At 51.5% G+C, this 20,829-nt stretch overlaps 1 protein-coding gene across 11 annotated transcripts in view; it reads left to right on the top strand.

Moving 5' to 3' along the window:
* The window catches only part of LOC119181751 (histone-lysine N-methyltransferase EZH2-like), a 124,969-nt gene that overhangs the window by 36,641 nt on the left and 67,499 nt on the right, over positions 1–20,829 (top strand). For 2 of the 11 annotated variants that reach the window (XM_075875522.1, XM_075875521.1), the window contains exon 1: positions 20,471–20,688. The exons of the other annotated variants lie outside the window; for them this stretch is intronic. The gene's annotated coding sequence lies outside the window, so the exon portion shown is untranslated. Of the gene's footprint in view, positions 1–20,470; positions 20,689–20,829 lie in introns of those variants that run through there. 11 annotated transcript variants of the gene reach the window in all.

Here is a 20,829-nt window from a genome sequence, read left to right as displayed (position 1 = left end):
CAATGTTTGTTTTTCGGGGAGAAGGGGTTAATAGGGGATTATGGGGGTACGGAGTTTCGCACCTCTAACGAAAAAAAACTTTGTGTGCCAGCGGCGAAGGAACTGGTCCTCCCCGCCAGCTTCCAGTTGCTTGGCCAAGTACTGCACTATTTTCTGCCTTATCATGGCTAGTGCTGGGTAGGCCGCTCTCACTGGGGTGTTCTTTACCTCAGCAAGGCACCGGCGTTTCCAAATCACAAAGAGTGTGATGGCAACCACCAGCCTTGCGAAGCAGCCCCTATTCCTTTCGAGGGCCGGGGGAGGGCGGATGCTGAAGCACCTCGCAACCAGGCGCCATATCGACTTGGCCGCCCCGCATTCTAACAACGCGTGGGAGATCGTTTCTTCAGCGCGGCAATTAGGACACTGGCTATTCGGCGTGATGCCGAAACGGTGCAGGCGATGTCTCGTGGGCAAAAATTGCCACTTGCGCTTCCACTCGAAGTCTTGTACTTCGCGCGGTCGGTACTTATTGCTTTTTTGTTTGCACAGTCCTAGGCTTTTGATCTGCTCTTTTTCTTCTTCGGACAACTGGTTTTCTGTTATCGCTTCGACGATTCGGGCGGGTGGGTGCTTGTCAATGTCGCAGTTCGGGGCTTCTTTTTCTATGATCTTTGTCGTAGTTGCCGCCATCCTGTACAAATGTGAGGGTGCTTCCGCGCGTGGGCCAGTGTGTTAGTGGTTTTTCAGATAGTGCGTGATGGTGCTTGTCCAGTAGTTGATTAGATTCTTCTCAACGTAACTCGCTGCGTAATAAAGCGTGCGGGTAATCTTGAGGGCCAGTATCTGGCTGGTCATTTGTACGTGTGGGAGGCCGAGGCCACCTTTGTCCTCGGGTAGTTGAAGGAGGTGTCGCTTGACTGGTGCTGGTTTCCCTTCCCATAGCAAATCGGTGATCACGGTGTTCAGTTGGTCGCGGTTTTCCTAGGGATCACCGCTACCCTACTGGCGTAGAACGCAAACGCGCAAACGGTGGTCCTTGCTGCCAGCGCTTTTTCACGTAACGTGAGGTTTAGGAGGCGAATGCGGTCGGCTGTCTGCTTTGCCCTCTCGAGGGCTCTCTGCCACGTGGCTGGTGCCACCCCTTCACTGGAGAAGTAGATTCCCAGTACTTTAACGATGGACACCACTTCAATGTTTCCTAGGGCTTCTCTGGGGAAAGTTCCAAATAGCATCGCCTTGCTCTTGTCCGCATTTCTCGCCGCTCCGGATGCCTGCGCGTATCTTGTGAACGTCGCACTGAAGGCTTGGAGGCTGCTTTCATCCCGAACAAACAAGGAAATGTCGTCCGCGTATGCCAGCACTTTCACCTGCTCCTGGCCCATCAGTGGGAAGCCCCGAATGCCTTCATGTGCAATAACACTTGTGATCAGCGGCTCGCACGACATGACAAAAAAGGTCGGGTCCAGTGGGCATCCTTGCCTTATGCCTCTACTATACTTGAATGCCGGCGTTGTGACTCCGTTTATCACAACGGTGCAGGTTAGGTCCTCGTACAAAGTTTTTGCCAGTTTTATAAAACTTGCCGGTAAGCCAAACTCCTGCATCACGTCAAAGAGGTAATGGTGTCGTACCCTGTCAAATGCTTTAGCTTGGTCTAGGGAAATAAAAACACCATTGAAACCTCTTGTCGTCGCGTACTCGAAAGAGTCACGGATCACTGCGAGGTTCGCAAAAAGCGACCTTCCTGGAATCGCGCACGTTTGGTACGGGCTAATGATGTCCGGTAACAGGAGCTTGAGCCTGTTGTTCAGTATAGTGGCTACCAGCTTGTAATCGATGTTCAAAAGCGTGATTGGACGCCACGCCGTGGGCTCGTTTGGTTGTGCACCCTCTTTCTGTAGTAGGACAATTTTACCCACTCCGAAGAAGTCGGGTTTCTTAAAGGACCTGAAGATCACGTTCACCATCGCGAGCAAGGGTTCTTCGAGAACTTCGAGAAAAGTCACATAGATGGCTGCAGTCAGACCATCAGCGCCTGGGGCAGAATTGGGAGTCATGCTTCTTATGGCTTCACGAAGCTCTGCAGGGGAGACTTCAGTGCTAAGGGTTGCTGGCTCCTCCTCCTCCTTAATTCGCTGCAGATGTTTGCAAAGTTCTTTGACATGGTCGGGTCTTCGATTGGTGTCTATTGGTTCGGTGTCTTGGAACTGTATGCTGAAGTATTCTCTGAAGATGTTCTCAATTTCTGCTGGGTCGTCGGTTACAGAACCGTCTAAGCGCTTTGCCTCCGTAATTCGCAAACAGCCATTTCCACGTACTTCCCTCACATGAACTCCGGTCGCCGTGCCCAACAGTCCATGCTCACTTCTAGGTCGCCTCATGGTATCTCTGAGGAGTTGGTTGTATTGCTCCTCGAGCGAGGTCAGGTACTCTGTTGTACATGAGGTCAACGTGTCGGCTGCCTTGATCTGCATTCGGCGAAGAAGTTCTTTCATCTTTTGTGTATGACGTCTTTTTCTGTCTTTGCCTTCTTTTTGTAACAGGGTCTTCCATTCTTCCTTAAGTTTATCCCACAGAGGGGGGGGGGGGGGGGTAATATGTCTGGCATTTTCTACTGATGCGCTCATGGCATCTTTCAAGTTTTCTACGCAAGTCTCATCTCTCAGCAGCTCAGCGTCAATTCTCCAGCTATTGTTATTAGAGTGCGGGCCGGGGGATCCCTTTACCATCGTGACGAGCGGGGCATGGTCCGTCTTCTCTTTCAGGTTGGCTGGGAGCACGAGTACTTTGCATCCTTCTACCAAAGGGAGGAGGAGGTCCGGAAAGTACATCCGGTCTATTCTACTTCCTGCTGATCTAGGGGTACGGGTTGTTACGAAGCGGTCTTTATAGAGGTGTACCCATATGTCCGAGAGGTTTAAGTGCCGAAGGGTTTTCACCAACTCCTTTGCATTGTAGGTTGATCTTCCTTGGCTTGGCCCCCTCACGTCCCGGTTAGAATCTACCACGCAATTAAAATCACCGACTAGTACGTGGGGAATGGGCTCTAGGAGGAGTTGGTGCATCTCTTGAAAGAACTTATTCGTATCTTTTCTTGTCACGAGGGCATAGACGTTCACAGTGCGTATCTTTTTGGCTTCGATGAAAATGTCAATCATTATGTACCGACCATTCGGCCCGAAAATACAATGGAATTTTGATCGAAATCTGCCTTATACGAATATTACTCCGACCCCGCATGCTCTCGTGGTCGCCAGAGAGAAAAAGGCGTCGGTCTGATGATCTCGGCGGAAATTAACCACATCCAGCGGCGTTCGGAAATTCGCCTCTTGAATAAAGAGATCTATGTTCTGGTTCCTAGCGAAACCTAGGATGGCTGCTTGTTTCGCCCTATCTCTAAACCCTCGGATATTCCACGTAGCCAATTTCAAAAAGGCCATCAAAAACCTTAAAAAAAAGTGCCGCCACATCCACGAAGTGAATGATGATGAGTGGGCGAAGCTCCGGAGGTAAACCTAGTAAACCATGAATCCTCCGTACATTTTGCCCACTCGATTTTATTGCAACGCTCCCCCTAGCGTACGTCGCCGCACTATATCGAACGATGACACGCGCCATATGTGGCATCATTCCTATTTTATAACACCTCGCATCTTTCATAATCAACTACACGTACCGCCATCTAGTTTATAACATCTTGCATCTTTTGGATGGATGGATGGATGGACGGACGGACGGACGGACGGACGGACGGATATGGCTGTACCCTTTAGATCGGGCGGTGGCTAGCGTAATACTTAATGCCGTCAGCTACAAGTACCGCCATCTAGTGAACACTGCAAGAACTGAACGAGAGGTGGCTACATACAGGGGACGCACAGCCCACGTCTTAAGGAGCTTCGCTCCTAAAAGAAAACAAAACGCGGGAAGTATCGAGGCTAGCAAGCAGCGTGGCCATCATCCCCCGATTGGGCGCGATGCCAGGCGCTGGAGGGCAGAAGGAAAGAAGGGTGAGCGAATGCACCGAGCAAGATAGGCGACAGCCGCGTGCCGGCAGAAAGGGGCGAGGAGGGTGCTGCGCCAGAAGGAGAAGGGAAGGCAAGTGGGACATAGTGCGGCCAGAGTGAACGAGAGGAAGGAAAAAGGGCCGTGAAGCCGACGGGCAGGCGCGCCGCTTCAGTGACTTGCGTCTCGGGGCTTGAGGGGTGGTTGCCCTTTGGCTACACCTTCTTTCTCGAGCTTCTGAGCCTTCGCGTGTGGTGGAGCGTCACTATCACTGCTTTGACCTGCTGACCCGGGTCTACGCTGCCGGGCCTCCCTGCTGGCTGCCCTCTCACCCAGATACCGCTTATCATCATCAGGGCGTCTTCGTGAGGGTGAGCGAGCTCTCTGCTCTAGCCCAGTGGCCATCTGTCAAGTTTTCGCGTCCAATTTCCGGCTTGGGCGTGCCGAATGGAATGCGAGGGGGAGTTGGTGCAGCATGGTCGCATTCGCTGTCGCCGGGTAGAAAGTAATACCCTTTACTTTTTATGGGGGCGTCGTCACCGGCGGGGTCTTGGGTGCCGGCCTCCAAGGCCAGGCTGGTCATTGGGGCCCGGATGTTGACGGGTGTGTGGGATAAAGCGAGGAGGGCCTCTCCCTGCTCGTTGGACTCGGGGGTCGCTTCAGCTGCGGTCAGCCAATTTCCGCAGTCATCCCGGCTTGCCGAGGGTGGAGGCGGCTTAGGGGGGGACGATTGCGCTGAAGCCGTCTCGATATCGCTCGACTCTGTTTCGGTCGACCTAGTGGTAGTCTCGTGAAAACTCCCGGGCCTCTCCCCCTCACTGGCGGACGGATCGCCCATGCCACTGCCTGAAGTCAGATCGGAGTCTAAGTCGCGGTCCCCGGAAGGGGATTCCCTCTCGGTTGTGCGGGATGCGGACCTGGACGTAAGGACCTGCATACGCGGCGAGTTAGTTGCTCGGGCAGAGGCGGGGCCGCTTGACTGAGAGTGCGACGAAGCGGATTCAGATAGCGACGGGAAGCCGCGGGCGGCCGAAGCGTATGAGCGCTTACGAAAGCACTTGCGTGTTCCGTGGTGACCCCCGCAACGTTTACAGTCTGCCGAGCAGCCCTCAGTATCGTGGCCGAAGGTGCCGCACCGCTTACAGTATGCCATGGTGCACGCTGTCGCCATATGCCCGACTTCACCACTACGCGCGCACACCCGGCGCATGCCTGTGTACTCGCACATGACTTTGTGCCCCGCAATAGTGATGAAGTTGGGGACTAGGCGGTACATCTCAATTTTAACCACACGTACCCCGTTTAACTTGGTCTGGCCAGTGGCTAGGGTGGCGAACGAAATGCCCTTCACTTTACCAAACTGGGCTAAGGCATTGCTAAGGGCCTTCTCTGATAGAAAAGCGGGGTAACGGTAAACGTTCACATATGTAACCGGCGGCCCGACTGCCTCTACTGGCACCCTCGCCCCGTTCACTTCAAATCCTTCCGCCACCATTTGCTTCGTCGCCTGGCCAGCATTGCGGGTGCATACAAGAAATTTTGCGCCCCCCATATGTTGCAGTACTAATACGCTGTCGTCACCAGCTGTCTCTTCAATTGCATCAATTAACTCATCGACAGAGATATCGCCCTCGGGCGCGGAAACCATGAAACAATTCTCCCTCACCGGGAGTTCAAATGGCGTGGCCATTCTGGTGGGTGCACCCCGCAAGCCGCCGGTTGGGCGTGGCTCGTGGTTGACTTGTAACGTGCAGTCGAGCTGCACTCTGGTAGGAAGCGGCTCAGCCGAGGCGGGTGCCGCTTGGTGGTACCAGGTGGACCGCAGGGGGACTCCGGGACGGCGGGCGTGAACCGGGGACCTTGCAGCTCCTCCTGGCATGGGGTAAGCGGGCTCCAGGCAGCAAGGCCCGAGACCCAGGGGCGGCGGTCGCGCGTACAAGACGCCGATGCCGCGTAGACTTCTTTTGTCGACTTGAAACCCTGGGGTCGACGTCCGCGTGACGTGACCCCAGGTCTCGCGCGAGGACTCGAGAAGAGACAGCTAGACCGGCGAACGTAGCGTCGGCCTTCGATCAACTACTGACAAGCGGCGAAGCGCGTCGGCATTTATACTCTTGCCGTCGAATGTTCTAGCGTTATCGCTGGCGGTGGCGTAGGTTCCAGAATAATCTGTACAGTTCGCAGAGTAGGCGTGATCTTATCGAAATGGTCTACTACAGTCCGGAAGCTTCTCGAAAACTGCAGGCCCGGTCTGCGCTGAGAATTGTGTAGTGCTTTGGGACGATAACAAAACTTGTGAAAGGAACGTGGCATTGCGCCCCTCTGAAAAAGGCATCGTCCCGATGCTTTAACTAAAAATGAAGGTACAACAATAATGCAAGAAAGTACAATGAATAAATTACAATACAATAATAATACAAAAAACACTGTTTCAGTTTGTTAACGCGCATAAAACGGCTTGAGGCGCGCGACATGGACGACTACAGGTCGCGATCGGTGTCGTTGAGAGTTTGTGATGCCGTCGGGGACAAACTCGTAATCAAGTGGGCCGAGAAGTCGAACAACCCTGTACGGTCCGAAGTACCGTCGCAGAAGCTTTTCACTTAGTCCACGTCAGCGTATCGGCGTCCACACTCAAACCTGTTCACCGGGCTGGTATTCCACGAAGCGTCGTCGAAGATTGTAACGGTGGCTGTCGGTCGTCTGTTGATTCTTGATACGGAGACGCGCGAGTTGTCGGGCTTCTTCGGCGCGTTGAAGGTACTCACTCACATCGAGGTTTTCTTCGTCAGTGACGTTGGGTAACATGGCATCGAGCGTCGTTGCCAGGCTCCTTCTATAGACCAATTTGTATGGAGATATCTGCGTCGTCTCCTGCACTGCCGTGTTGTATGCGAAGGTCACGTACGGAAGAATGGCGTCCCACGTCTTGTGTTCGACATCGACGTACATTGCCAGCATGTCGGCGATCGTCTTGTTAAGCCGCTCGGTGAGGCCGTTGGTCTATGGGTGGTACGCTGTCGTCCGGCGGTGGTTTGTCTGGCTGTATGCCAAGTTCGCTTGAGTTAAGTCGGCAGTAAATGCAGTTCCTCTGTCGGTAATAAGGACCTCCGGGGCGCCGTGACGTAGGACGATATTTTCGACGAAAAACTTAGCTACCTCGGATGCACTGCCTTTGGGAAGGGCTTTTGTCTCGGCGTAGTGGGTGAGGTAGTCGGTAGCTACCACGATCCACTTGTTTCCGAAAGACGACGTCGGGAACGGCCCCGGTAGGTCCTTACCAATTTGCTGGAAAGGTCGGCAAGGTGGTTCAATTGGCTGCAGAAGTCCCGCTGGCCTTGTCGGCGGTGTTTTGCATCGCTGACAGTCCCGGCATGTCCTTACATAACGAGTGACGTCGGTGGTAAGACGTGGCCAGTAGTACCTTTCTTGTATCCTCGCGAGCGTGCGAGAAACACCGAGGTGCCCTACCGTCGGATCGTCGTGCAGGGCCTGTAGGAGTTCTGGTCGCAGAGCTGAAGGCACTACAAGGAGGTACTTGGATCGGAGCGGTGAAAAGTTTTTCTTTAGGAAAAGACCGTTTCGCAGAAAGAACGACGCAAGTGCGCGCTTGGATACCTTTGGGACTTCGGCGGTCCTGCCTTCGAGGTATTCTATTAGGGCCTTAAGTCCCGGGTCGGCTCGCTGTCGTTCAGCGAAGTCGTCGGTAGTTATCGTTCCCAAGAAGTAGTCGTCCTCCGGATTGTCGGGTGGTGGTTGGTCGACAGGCGCACGAGAGAGACAGTCGGCGTCGGAGTGTTTTTTGCCGGACTTGTAAATGACAGTAATGTCATATTCTTGAAGTCTCAGGCTCCATCGTGCGAGGCGACGTGAAGGGTCCTTCAAGGTGGCTAGCCAACACAAGGCGTGGCGGTCGCTCACAATTTTGAAGGGCTTGCCGTAGAGGTAGGGGTGAAATTTCGACGTAGCCCAGATGATGGCGAGGCACTCCTTTTCTGTTGTGGAATAATTGGCTTCTGCTTTGGATAGCGATCGGCTGGCGTAACTAATAACCCTTTCAAGTCCGTGAGCCCTCTGAACAAGAACGGCGCCAAGACCTACGCTGCTTGCGTCAGTGTGTATTTCTGTCTCGACGAATTCGTCGAAATGGCCAAGTAACGGAGGCGTCTGTAGACGATGTTTAAGCTCCTGGAAAGCGTGTCCCTGCGGCGTTTCCCACTTGAACTCCACGTCGGCCTTGGTAAGGTTTGTGAGAGGATCGGCGATGCGGGCGAAGTTTTTCTCGAACCGCCTATAATAGGTGCACAGGCCCAGAAATCGGCGCACAGCCTTCTTGTCAGTAGGCGGCGGGAAGTCGGCGATGGCGGCTGTTTTGCGTGGATCGGGACGAACTCCAGACTTGCTAATAACGTGCCCCAGAAACAAGAGCTCCTCGTACGCAAATCTGCACTTTTCTGGCTTCAGTGTGAGTCCGGACGTCTTGATGGCTTGAAGTGCGGCTTCAAGGCGCCGAAGATGCTCGTCGAAACTCGAGGAACACATGACGACGTCGTTCAAATACACAAGACAAGTCTGCCATTTCAATCCTGCCAGTACTGTATCATAACGCGTTGAAAAGTTGCAGGCGCTGAGAAAAGGCCGAAGGGCATCACCTTAAACTCGAAGAGGCCGTCCGGTGTTATAAACGCCGTCTTCTCTCAGTCTCTTTCGTCGACTTCGATTTGCCAATAGCCAGTCTTGAGGTCCATTGACGAAGTGTACTTGGCGTTATGGAGCCGACCAAGTGCGTCGTCTATTCGTGGGAGAGGATACACGTCCTTTCTTGTGATTTTGTTCAGGCGGCGATAATAGACGCAGAAACGTAGGGTCCCATCCTTTTTCTTCACTAACACCACGGGGGATGCCCATGGACTCTTAGACGGCTGGATAATGTCATCCCGCAGCATTTCATCAACTTGTCTCTTTATGGCTTCACGTTCTCGCGTCGAAACCCTGTACGGACTCTGACGCAGTGGTCTGACATTTTCTTCGGTTATGATGCGATGTTTCGTGATTGGGGTCTGCCGAATTTTCGATGACGACGAAAAGCAATCTTCGTATTGCAGGAGCAGGGCCTTGAGCTGTTCTTGCTTATGGTTCGGAAGTCTGGGATTGACATCGAAAGCTATGGGAGGGGCTTGGTTCCTCTGAGCAGGTTCCGCAGAATCGGCGAGGGCGAAAGCGCTGGTGGCTTCGACAATTTCTTCGATGTATGCGACCGTTGTTCCTTTGTTCACATGTTTGTACTCATTGCTGAAATTCGTGAGCATAACCGTTGCTTTGCCTCCCCGCAGCTCTGCAATTCCTCTTGTCACGCAAATATTTCGGTTGACCAACAGATGCTGACTGCCTTCAACGACGCCTTCCAAGTCAGGTGATTTAGGAGCGCCGACTGAAATAATGACACTTGAGCGAGGCAAATTGGTGACTTGTTCTTCCAGCACATTAAAGGCATGGTTTCCTGACGGCTTTCGCGGTGGTAGTGCTTATTCTGTGGATAACGTTATCGACATTGTCTTTAGGTTGATGACAGCACCATGGATGCATAAGAAGTCAATGCCAAGGATGACATCTCTCGAGCAACGTTGTAGGACTACGAAGTCTGTAGGATAAATACGGCCGTTAATGGTTCCAGCAGGCGTTACGTGATGACCTCCGGCTGTGCTGATTTCAGGGCCTTCCCAAGCTGTCCTAACCTTAACTTCGCGGCGAACGACCCACTGGTGACGGAGTAGTCGGCTCCAGTATCGACGAGAGCGGTCACACTGTGGCCGTCGATAAGAACGTCGAGCTCGCTAGTTCGCCGTTTCGCGTTACAGTTAGGGCGTGGCCTCGGGTCACGGCTGCGTCGGCTTGTTCCGCTGCTTCCATGTTGCGTCGTCAGGCCACCTCCGGTAAGTGAGGTTTCACCGTCAGGGCTTTGCCTGGTTGGCGTTGTGTTCGGAAAGCTCCGTCGCGTCGTCGTCGGATCTTCGGTAGTTCGTCGCACAGCAACCGCACCTCCATCGGTTGTTGCCCTTAGTTTCCCGGATACGGGCTAGGAGACCGGCCCCGCGTTGTGCCAGAGTACTGCCGGGGGTGCGGTGACATGCGGCGGCTGGGCGACGGTGAACGGGAAGGACTTCGTGGTGTCCATTGAGTTCCTGTCAGGTAGTCGGCGATGTCACGTGGCCATTCTCCTGGCTGCGGATGCGGTGCATTAACGGCGAAGCCACGCAGTCCCATCTGTCGGTACTGGCAACGGCGGTATGTGTATCCGGCCTTGCCGCAGTGGTAGCAGAGCGGGCGGTGGTCAGGGGTGCGCCAGACGTCAGTCTTCCTCAGCGCACTGCGCTGGGCTGCTGGCGAACGGTAGGACGTCGGTGGGGGTGGTGGCGGTGGTGGCGTCTGGCGACGGAAGTGCGATGGGGCAGCGTTTTGGCGAGCGTGTGGAGAAGGGGTGTGGCGGCGGGCTGCAGCAGCATAGCTCATGGCTAGCGGCTGAGGCTCTTGAGGCTGAGGAACGCCCAGCGATTGCTGGATCTCCTGGCATATGACGTCCGCGATGGGTTCCACGTGAGGCTGCACCGATGGAAGTAATTTTCGCAGCTCTTCTTGCACGATCGCTCGGATCGTCTCACGCAAGTCAGAGGCTCCAAGCGCTTGAATGCCGGCGTAGCTGGTAGACGAGAAGCTACGGTTATATTGCCGTGTGCGCATCTCGAGCGTCTTCTCTATCGTAGATGCCTCTGAAATGAATTCGGCGACCGTCTTTAGCGGGTTTCTGATCAGCCCGGCAAAGAGTTCTTGCTTTACCCCTTTGCATGAGCAGACGGACCTTCTTCTCCTCGGACATGTCGGAGTCAGCGTGGCGGAAAAGTTTAATCATAGCTTCAGTGAATAGCGCCACGTTTTCGTTTGGCGTCTGCATGCGGGTTTCAAGAATAGCTGCGGCGTTCTCCTTGCGCACCACACTTGCGAAAGTGGTGGGGAACCTGGCGCGAAAGACGTCCCACGTTGTAAGGCTTCGCTCTTGATTCTCGAACCAGGTCCGAGCAGCATCTTCTAAGGCGAAATACACATGTCAGAGCTTGTCATCGTCTGTCCAGTCATTGAAGGCGGCGACGCGGTCGAACCTTTCGATCCTGTTTTCCTGGTCTTCCAGTGGCGAACCGCGGAAAGTTGGCGGCTCTTTGGGTTGCCGGAGCAGGAGTGGTGCAGGCTGCACGGGGGTGGTCATGGTTGCAGTAGTTGATGTCGGGATGCGAGTCTGCCTGGCTGCTTCAGGAAGGGGCGCGTACTCTGGTTGTAGTCCCCTCTGCCTGCGGCTTGTTCGCTGTTCAGGGTTGGCGTCCGTGTCTTCTTTGACGCTTGGGCTGGGGTCGCGGCTTGAAGGAGGCGTCCGGTACATGGAAGAAACAGCACCTCCACCAGATGTCACGGGGTCGTGACGTGGCCAAAAACAGGAAACTTTGTGTTGGAATTTGACTGTTTATTTGGGTGAACCTGTGCCCGGTAAATGGAAAGTCCGATTACAGTAGTAGTCTTGGACTGATAACGGCGAACGGAGCGTCGGCCGTCGATCAACTAATGACAAGCGGCGAAGCGCGTCGGCATTTATACTCTTGCCGTCGAATGTTCTAGCGTTATCACTGGCAGTGGCGTAGGTTCCAGAATAATCTGTACAGTTCGCAGAGAAGGCGTGATCTTATCGAAATGGTCTGCTACAGTCCGGAAGCTTCTCGAAAACTACAGGAGCGGTCTGCGCTGAAAATTGTGTAGTGTTTTGGGACAATAACAAAACTTGGGAAGTAGAACGTGGCAATATTCACCAGAACCATCCGGGCACCAGGCAGTTTGATGATCCTGAGGACTCCAGACTTCATTGGCTGGAACTTGTTCTCTTTAGAATACATTGAAGAGCTCAAGATAGCAAGCGCACCAATGAACTTTCTAACGAAACTCACCATGCACTGGTATTTACCACAGTCGCCAACGACCAATGTATCAGATTTCTGTTAGAGGGTTCAATTTGTATTGACAAAGCTTTCAAGCGACCCCATCGAATACCTGTTTGCGACGCTTCGACGCAGCGCTGGCTGCAATGATATGCTGGATGTCAGAAGCGCTCTCTCGGGCCTTGAGAAGATGCTGAAGACGGGCATTGTTGCGGCTTTCCACACAAGCAATGTGCAGAGCTCAGCTTTGTTCGCTTCCTCGGGGAGCATTATTAGGAGCGGCGAGTCAAGCAGCACGTCGACAACAAGCGTTGTCGCAGCAGTGAACTCGACGCAGCACCTACTTCAGGAACCCTGCACTTCTACGAAGCCGTTTATGTCCACGCCAGATATAGCAGCAGTTTCTCTCATCGCAGGATACAAATTTAGCGTCGTGAGTGAAAAGACTGACTGCGAGCGCTGCGCGTCGTTAGTCTTGAAGGGAAAAGGGAGCAGCACCAGTACTACGAACGGCTTGATTTCCCACCAGGACAGAGGTGGTTTGTGCTACCCCACTGTGGAGCTCGTGTGTGTGCTGCATGCCCTGAAAAGATTTGTGGACGTGATGCTTCTGCACCGCGCAGCTCTTGTAATTGTTGGCTTGCTAATACTGCTGTGTGACCGTTTTGACCAAATCCAAAGGCGCAAATTCATAAAACTTTTGTGCAGAAAGTTCATGAAGCCGCTATTCACAAACTATGCTGTCGATTTCACTGATAAAAAATCTGTGGCCAGACTTTATCAAAGGAATTGAGCCGTTGTCACGGAAGCTTTAAAAAGCTTGCACGACATGCGCGCACCTTCAACGTTGGGATGACAAGTGGTTGCAATTCAACCAGTTGTTTCTTAATTTGTACCGACTTATTTCGTTTTATTTTTGTCTTTTGCGCATATAAAATTGATATGTCTTATTTCATTACTTCAACCTGTGAATTCCACTTATATTTTGATAGGGATCGATATTCGGCAGAGCACCCCTTCGAGCGCTTGCAAACAAAGAATAAGACACCTTACGACACGTTTTTTTTCGTGATACGCTACCAAAACAAACGCACGAATGCGAAATTACCGATACGAAGGAAAGTAATCGCATAAAGTTGGAAAAATACAGTGGCCGCGTCCACCCGCAGCAGTCAAGCAAAGAGAGGCTACGCGAGAGGGTAATAACCTGACGCCACCACGCGGTCACTCGGAGCAATAGAGCGTCAATGGTAGAGCAATGGGAAAGGCGCGACGCAACAGGCACAGAAAAAATAGAGGAGACGCTGTTGTTTGAACACACAAGTAGACAGACGTCGACATTATAGGTAAAATTATAGCGATGTCCGCACGTAACTTTCGCTCACATTTTTCGACGAGAAAGCTCCATGGGAAAGCCCGACTCCATGTCCCGCGCCATGCCGTTGTCAGATAGGAAGGAGACGCGGCGCCCTGAGGCGCTTTGTCTCATTAGAGTCTCACGTAACTCATCAACCCATCACCATCCATACGTCTGTCCCGGCATGTCGTCGTCCCCGTAGTGAGAGGGAAGTTTTGTTTCGGGCAGACGGCCATACCCTGGCAAGGGAGCCGCCACTCGGCGCCAAACAGACGCTGCCTGCCTCCCGGCATACTTCGATCACGACACGCAAAGCGGACGTACCCTGACAAGGTGGGCTATCGCAGCGCGTGGGGCGCGCTGCGGTCACGGCCCGTCTCCTGACCGCTAGGGCCCAGCGAGACACAACGCCATAAGCGCTGAGGGCTGCGATGTGCGCCAACAAACAAAACGATGTTGTGAGACGCGATTCGCCATCACATTCTATGTTTGGCACACAACCGATGAGCCCGCGTCGGGGACCAGCTCGCCCGTTTCACGGCTGCAGCCAATTTTTTGCGACGGTCCTCGTCAAGTGGAAATTGATAAAAACGTATGCTGCCTTTCTCAGCACAGCCGCGACGCAGCTCGACGGCATATCTTTTTTTAGGGGCGAAGCTCCTTAGGGCGTGGGCTGTGCGTCCCCTGTAGCCTGTATGTAGCCACCTCTAGTTTAGTTCTTGCAGGGTTCACTAGATGGCGGTACCGTCTCCTGTATGTAGCCACCTCTTGTTTAGTTCTTGTAGTGTTTACTAGATGGTGGTACTTGTAGCTGATGATGAAAAGATGCAAGATGTTATAATCTAGAAAGCGGTACTTGTAGTTGATGAAAGACGCGAGATCTTATAAAATAGGAAGGATGTCACATATGGCGCGTGTCATTGGTTGAAGGCAATCGTTCGATTTAGTGCGGCGACGTACGCTAGGGGGAGCGATGTAATAAAATCGAGTGGGTAAAATGTACAGAGGATTCATGGTTTACCAGGTTTACCTCCGGAGCTTCGCCCACTCATCATCATTCACTTCGTGGATATGGCGGAATTTTTTTTCTCTCGTTGCTTGACTGAGAACACCACATGCATCAATGAAAACCAAGCAGGAACTACGGTAGGCAGAGCGTCTTTTGCCTACCAAGCGAAATTATAGTGTACTAGAATAGGGGTAGTGTGTTCAGGCACCCTCTCTCTCCATGCATCGCGTGAAGCGGCACACGTGGACAAAAAACCGGTTCTCAATGTGGCGCTGCCGTAGCATGGGCTGGCAGGATTGTCAGCTCCACGCCGCTCTGCCTTCTCGGGTGCTGTTCAGTGACCTGTTGCTTGTGTTCGCGCCCGCTTAACGAAAGTTTTTCTGGCAATGTTTTTTGCTGGCCACGTGGCAGTGAGGCAATGCCGAGTCATCGGCGGCAACGACACTACTTTGCACCTAGGTGCGAAACAAGGTATACCATTGGAAAAAAGGTGAGCAGCCGTCGCTTTTCGCTGCACAGTGCACCCAAAGACAAAGCGTGGAGGAAGGTTTGGGAACCGAATTTACATCGAAAGGCTGGGACCTTGAACGAAAGCTGCTCTGTATGTGATCTACACTTGGAGCCTTCGTGTGTTCTCGGAGACTACGGGCACGTTATCAACGGTGAAGAAGTTCGCGTACCTCGTAGGAGACCCGAGCTAACGCCGACGCCGTGCCGATGTTACTGCCCAACGCTCCAAGCTACTTATCGAAGAAAGCGCCGCATTCAAGACCTCCGAGAAAGCGGAAGAACTCGGCGGTCGAATCTAGAACTGCAGCACCCTGTGTTGACCGTGATGCCACTGATTCAGATTCATCGGTGGACCTTCCTGCTGACTACGAACCCGAGGTGGCGAAGACTACAGGCACTGCAGCTTCGCTGGAACGCTTACTCAACCTTCAATTTATATGAGCTCGATCGCACCGCATCTCGTGTCAAAGAGAGCGGTAATTTACGTGCTGTCATGACTTCACTTTTTCGTGAAGGGTATCAATCTGTCTCGAGACAGACTCGAGAGGCAAAATGAAAAAAAAAAGGCTGCACGCGAAAATCACTCGTTCTTAAAGGTGCACCACCCTGATGAATGATCGTGAACGGATAATTCCACAAAGTGGCGTCGAATTTGATTGGCGTTACTGCTCACTTCAGTATGCGCGCTCGTAAATAAAGGGTTTCTTCTTACAGTCTGACAGTGGTGCCAAGTGTTGTTTTCCTTTGACTGTACAGTGCAATATCCCAACCACAGCAGCAGTATTTCGGCGGGCGCGTAATCGTTTAAGGACCCAAGATTGTGAAAATTATTCCTAAGTCTTCAGCTACGGCGTGCCTCTCAATCAAATGGCAGTTTTGTCACCTTAGCCTCATAATTACAATTGCATGATGCAACTATCGACAAGAACGGTGCCGCGCCCGTTACGAAGGAGGTCGAAGCTGTCGCTGTGTGCAGACTACGACTCTATATAGCAGTAATATAACAAGAAACTTTCGGGTTCATAGATGCTCCTTTGATACCTCGATTCAAACTTCCTAATTTTGTATTCGTTCACCTACCGAGCTTTAAAAACTGCGGGCAGTTTCCCCAGGAATGACTGCTTCGTTTTGAATGCAGTACGAACACACCCATTCAGAAAGCTTTTTGCGGACGTGTCAGCAATTAAACACAAAGACTATTAAGCGCGACGTATGCAAGCGCATGTCACGGGATCGAATTCCGGCCGCGGCGGCTGCATTTTCGGCGGAGGCGCAAATACTGAGGTGCGTGTACCTAGATTTAGGTGCACGTTAAAGCACCCCAGGTGATCGAATTTCCGGAGCACTCCTCTACGGCATCTCTCATAATCATATGGTGGTTTTGGGATGTTAAACGCCTGCTGTTACTAATACAGAAGTGCACAAAAGACAGTGCGTGAGGTGACAGCCCATGCTAAGGTGGCGTCATCTCGCGGCTGTGGATACCAACTGCGGCAGCCACGGTTTCTCCCTGACCCCGAACATGGAGGAAGGAAAAATGACCCCGAAGTATAGTGTACTAGAATACCCGAAGGAAGGAAAGGTCTTCCTCCGTGCCCCGAAGGAAAGTTAGGAGAGGGCCTGACGTCACTCGTTGTGAAGCCGGAAGTGTTCTCTCGTTTACATGTGATTGTAAAGCAGAAGGCGGAAGGCACGTGGGCTGCGCAGCGTGGGTGTCTTGACGATCCGAAACTAATGGAACGGGGCTCAACACTCTGGGCCAGCGCGACACTTTCGGCGAAATCATGTCGTCCGAGTGTTAACAGCGAAGGACTCGCTTGCTGGATTCCGTGCCAGCCGGTTGTGCCCTCACGATCTCCGGCGTCAGCGTAGCTCTGGCCGTCTGGGCTCGACCTACGTCACCTCCTGACGCCGACGACCTTCAACGACAGTGCAGCTCTGACCGACTGGACTTGCTCTACGCCATCTACTGACGCCGACAAGAGCTCTCGCAAGTGGTGCCTCGTGCTCGGACTCCTGTGACCGTGTTTCCATCTTTCCTATCTCTCCTATCCCCTCGATTTATTGTCGCTCTCTCTGGCTTACCACCTCACGTCTCTTCCTCTTTTCTACACCTTTACTCCTACCCTTTTGATCCCTCCTCACCCCATCCCTTGTGAGCTACTGTTGAGGTGTCGCTCATTGAAGCAGACAGTTACGGGGCTCACTTTTCTCTTCCTTTCTCTCTTAAGAATCAATTTCAACGGTTCTCCGAAAACGAAGCAAGTACAAGATAACGAGCGCTAGATGCACTGACCACGGCGTGCGTTTTCACGTCATTGATTCAGCAACTGTACAGACAACACGATCGGTCGTGCGCATTTTTCTACGGCTGCATTCCGGCACGAGACCGACGCAGCGCCCAGCCACTGTGCCCGTGTTCCGCGTGAAACTCACCGGCGTCGGCATTCTGCGACCGTGGTGACTTAGAGCACGGTGCAAGTGACACACGAACGCGGTTGCTCTAACGTTGAGATTACTATGCTGGGGGCGAGTTTAACAAGCGGAACAGAAAAAGATATTTTATTGCGCACATGCAAGTTGTTACTGTACACATACCGAACACGAAACTACGTATGTGCAAATGGTCCTCATTGCGTCTTGCTGGGCACAACAGCTTCGCCCCACAAGCAGGAGCACTGCCAAACCGTCACTGACCTGCAAGGCGTTCGTCGTCGTTCCGCTTCGTCATGGTGCCTAACGCAATTTTGCTGAACACTTCAAATGCTTCATCCACGTCATCCGCCGCACGACACATGGATATGCGCTCGTTCTACGCGCTGTTCAGGCCCCATGGTGTACGCAAGGTTTCGTAAACGTTGCGAAGAGTATAGGAATTGCCAGGAGAACACTGCGTAACCAATAACGCGGCGCAGAGCACGGATATTGTCCGCCACGGCTCAGCACGAGACCTGCGAAGGCACACATGCCGCCGCCAGCCGCGGACGCTCACTGCTAGACTAGGGTGGCTAGTGGCGCTGTCGTCGGGCATTTGGTTTCGCCACGGAGGAAGCAAAGATAGGAGAGCGCATGCCCAGCCGGCGCGCTACGTGTAAAGTGTGGAGGAAATCACATCATGGCGGCCATAGTCACTGAGCTCATGGGCGGCGTTGCTATGATTACGTGTTGCGCAATCAGTGCTGCCAACTCTAGAGAAATTTCTTTAAACCTAAAGAATTTAAACCTAAGGGAAATTTGTCAACATCTAAGAAAATTTTTCATTTCCACGTGAAGCAAGCAGATCGACGGCGGGACCTCCCGCCCACAACCTCGTTTTTCTTCCATTTTCTCTTCTACACCCCCTCTGCACTCACCCAAAAGCGCTGTGCTATACCCAGTTGCTGTTCCGAGGGGTGCAAAGAGGCCGGTCTCACCTTCCCCCCCCCCCCCCCCACCAATGCTGTTAGCGCTCTCCTACACTTCATTGTTCATTCTATGCAGTCCGTGTTCGACGTCGTTCGAACCTAAGAAAAAGTGCTCCTATTTATTCCTATCCTTTTAATCCCTCTTCACCCCCATCCCTTGTGAGCTACTGTTGAGGTGTCGCACCCTGATGCAGACAGTTACGGGGCTCACTTTTCTCTTCTCTTCCCTCTTATAACCACTTCTCTCAAGCCCGCCAAGTATATGTTTTTCTTCACACCAACCTCCCAATTCGTCGCCTTTCACCCGCAGCGTTATTTGTTTGGTTTGTTGTTCTGTTTTATCAGTTTACCTTATTTGCGAACGCTGTCACGTTGCTAGTGGACTGCCCCGTGGAGCCATGTGGCTCCGCCAACGTCACCAAGGTGACCTTGGCGGAGCCGCATGGCTGAAGCACGGCCAGAGTATTAGGCTGCATGTACGCGGTTATTTGCAGAGCTGAAAAAAAAAAAAAGTTGTACGAAAAAGTGACTGCTGGAAGACTGAAAAGATATATTTGAAACGACTATATCCTTCTGAGTTCCAGCTATGGCGATTTGTCCAATACAGTGGACATCAAATACTCCATCACTACAAAATTATTTGCATGTATTCCTCCTCAAGAACCGGTTCTCCAATATTTTAGACATCTGCTAGTGCCCTCTACGAAGTTTTGTCGAAATTGCGCCAGCACTGCCCAGCAGATCCCGCAAGAAAAAGAAAATATGGTGGTGTTCAACAGAGCAGCATTATAGAAGATTAAAGGCGAAAATTAAGGTCCACATTTTGTATTTTTATTATTGGTTAAATTTTAAACAGTTATTCCAGAATATGTAACCGTTTTCTTCATTAATCTTGCTTTGTGTTGATTGAGGCCCCCTACTTAACGATTTAATTAGGTTCCAGCACCCAATTTATAGGACGCTGGAACTTAATTACACCATACCAAAACTACAGGCACCACGGAAATGTTCAGGTTAACGTTTTATTTTCGTCATCTACACACGCAGTAATGGAAATTTCTGGAAATTTTGTGGACCGAAATCCAACCCGGAAGTCAGGAGGATATAGCAGCCAACATTTGTAATAAACGTGTCTTTTCGTAACCAACTAGCATATAATATGCTTTCATGGTTAAACTATTTTTCGTCACAATATCCTGTATCAGATATTATTACAAAGCTTGAGATCATGTTTTTCGGGACATTGTTTAAAAGTTATGTAAGCGTTCATCACTTCATGTTTTATATGAACACCACCAAGCATTTTTTGAAGGAGAGTTGCAAAGTAACAGAACTGATGAATTTTAAAGCTTGCTCACCGGAATATTTCACGTACTGCGCTTTATATTCTCATTATTATTATTATTATTATTATTATTATTATTATTATTATTATTATTATTATTATTATTATTTTGTAACTTGCATGCTATTACAAGTGCACTGCATCGTAGTGCAAGATTTTCGTGTTTTGCATTAAACCGCTAGCAGTGCTTCTGAATATTATTTGGATAATAATGAGAATATTACTTGTTCGAACCTATACAATACTTCTTTCTTGGTGATTTGTATAACATACTGCGATCCGACATGCCCCCTCCAATATTGATGGCCTCTTACCTTTGTGATTTCACGGAATAAGATGTTGTTTATAGCTTTTGAATTTGTACTGCGACATTTTTTCACCTGCAGCACGGTGATTTAAGTGAATATTTTCAAACGAATGCATCGTTATATCATAAAAGCGAACTTTGAAATTGTTTTTCATGGTACAAACATATTAGTCTTCAAAAAACCGCTCTCCATATAAATCTAAACAAATCTAAGGAATTTTTTCACTACGGGGAGGGAAAAATTGACTCCGCATGTTAGCAGCACTGTGCGCAGCACGGAGGAACGCAGCACGTGGTGCACATTGTAGCTGGTCTAGCTAGGGTAAGGTTATGGTGGCTAGAAGGGGCATAGTAAGGTGGCGCTAGGCTGGCTAGAATGCCACCCTAGCGCCACCGCATTTTCGTGACGTATGTGCAGTGAAATTTATCCTTCTTGTCGCACGTGTTCCTAGGTAGTACCTAGGCATAGGGAGATCTTTAACACGGTGCAAGAGTAGTGATCTTCATGGAACAAGCGGGGCGAAAGCTTCCCCAGATCCTAGGCACTGCGCCGTGCTCCCAACCGGGTTGCAGAAATTAGGTGCCTTTTCTCATCTTCTAACCACTACCACCACCAGATCCAATTTACCCGGTTAGATGAGAGAAAAGAAAGGGAGAAAGGCTCGTGTGAGACGAGTCCTGCCGACACAGTTGGCGCCACTCAAGCGCTACACTCGGCGTGGAGTTGGCGAAGTGTTTTGTGCGTGGCTGTGTGTTGTTTTGAAGCTCTGACGCCGCGTTCAAGCGAACGCCGGTGAGTGCATACCACCGCTGCCACTTATCGCGAAAACGCAGAAATAAAAGTAGCGTAACTGATCTTTTTGAATCTTTCGAAGCTATATTGTGTGCAGTTGTATTATATTTATTTTTTAAATTTATTTTTTCTGTTTTCGCC

Source organism: Rhipicephalus microplus, chromosome 10 (genome assembly GCF_043290135.1).
Source record: "Rhipicephalus microplus isolate Deutch F79 chromosome 10, USDA_Rmic, whole genome shotgun sequence".
In the NCBI taxonomy this organism is placed as follows: domain Eukaryota; kingdom Metazoa; phylum Arthropoda; class Arachnida; order Ixodida; family Ixodidae; genus Rhipicephalus; species Rhipicephalus microplus.
Note: the sequence above shows the minus strand (reverse complement) of the source record. Positions and strands in the feature narration are given on the sequence as shown.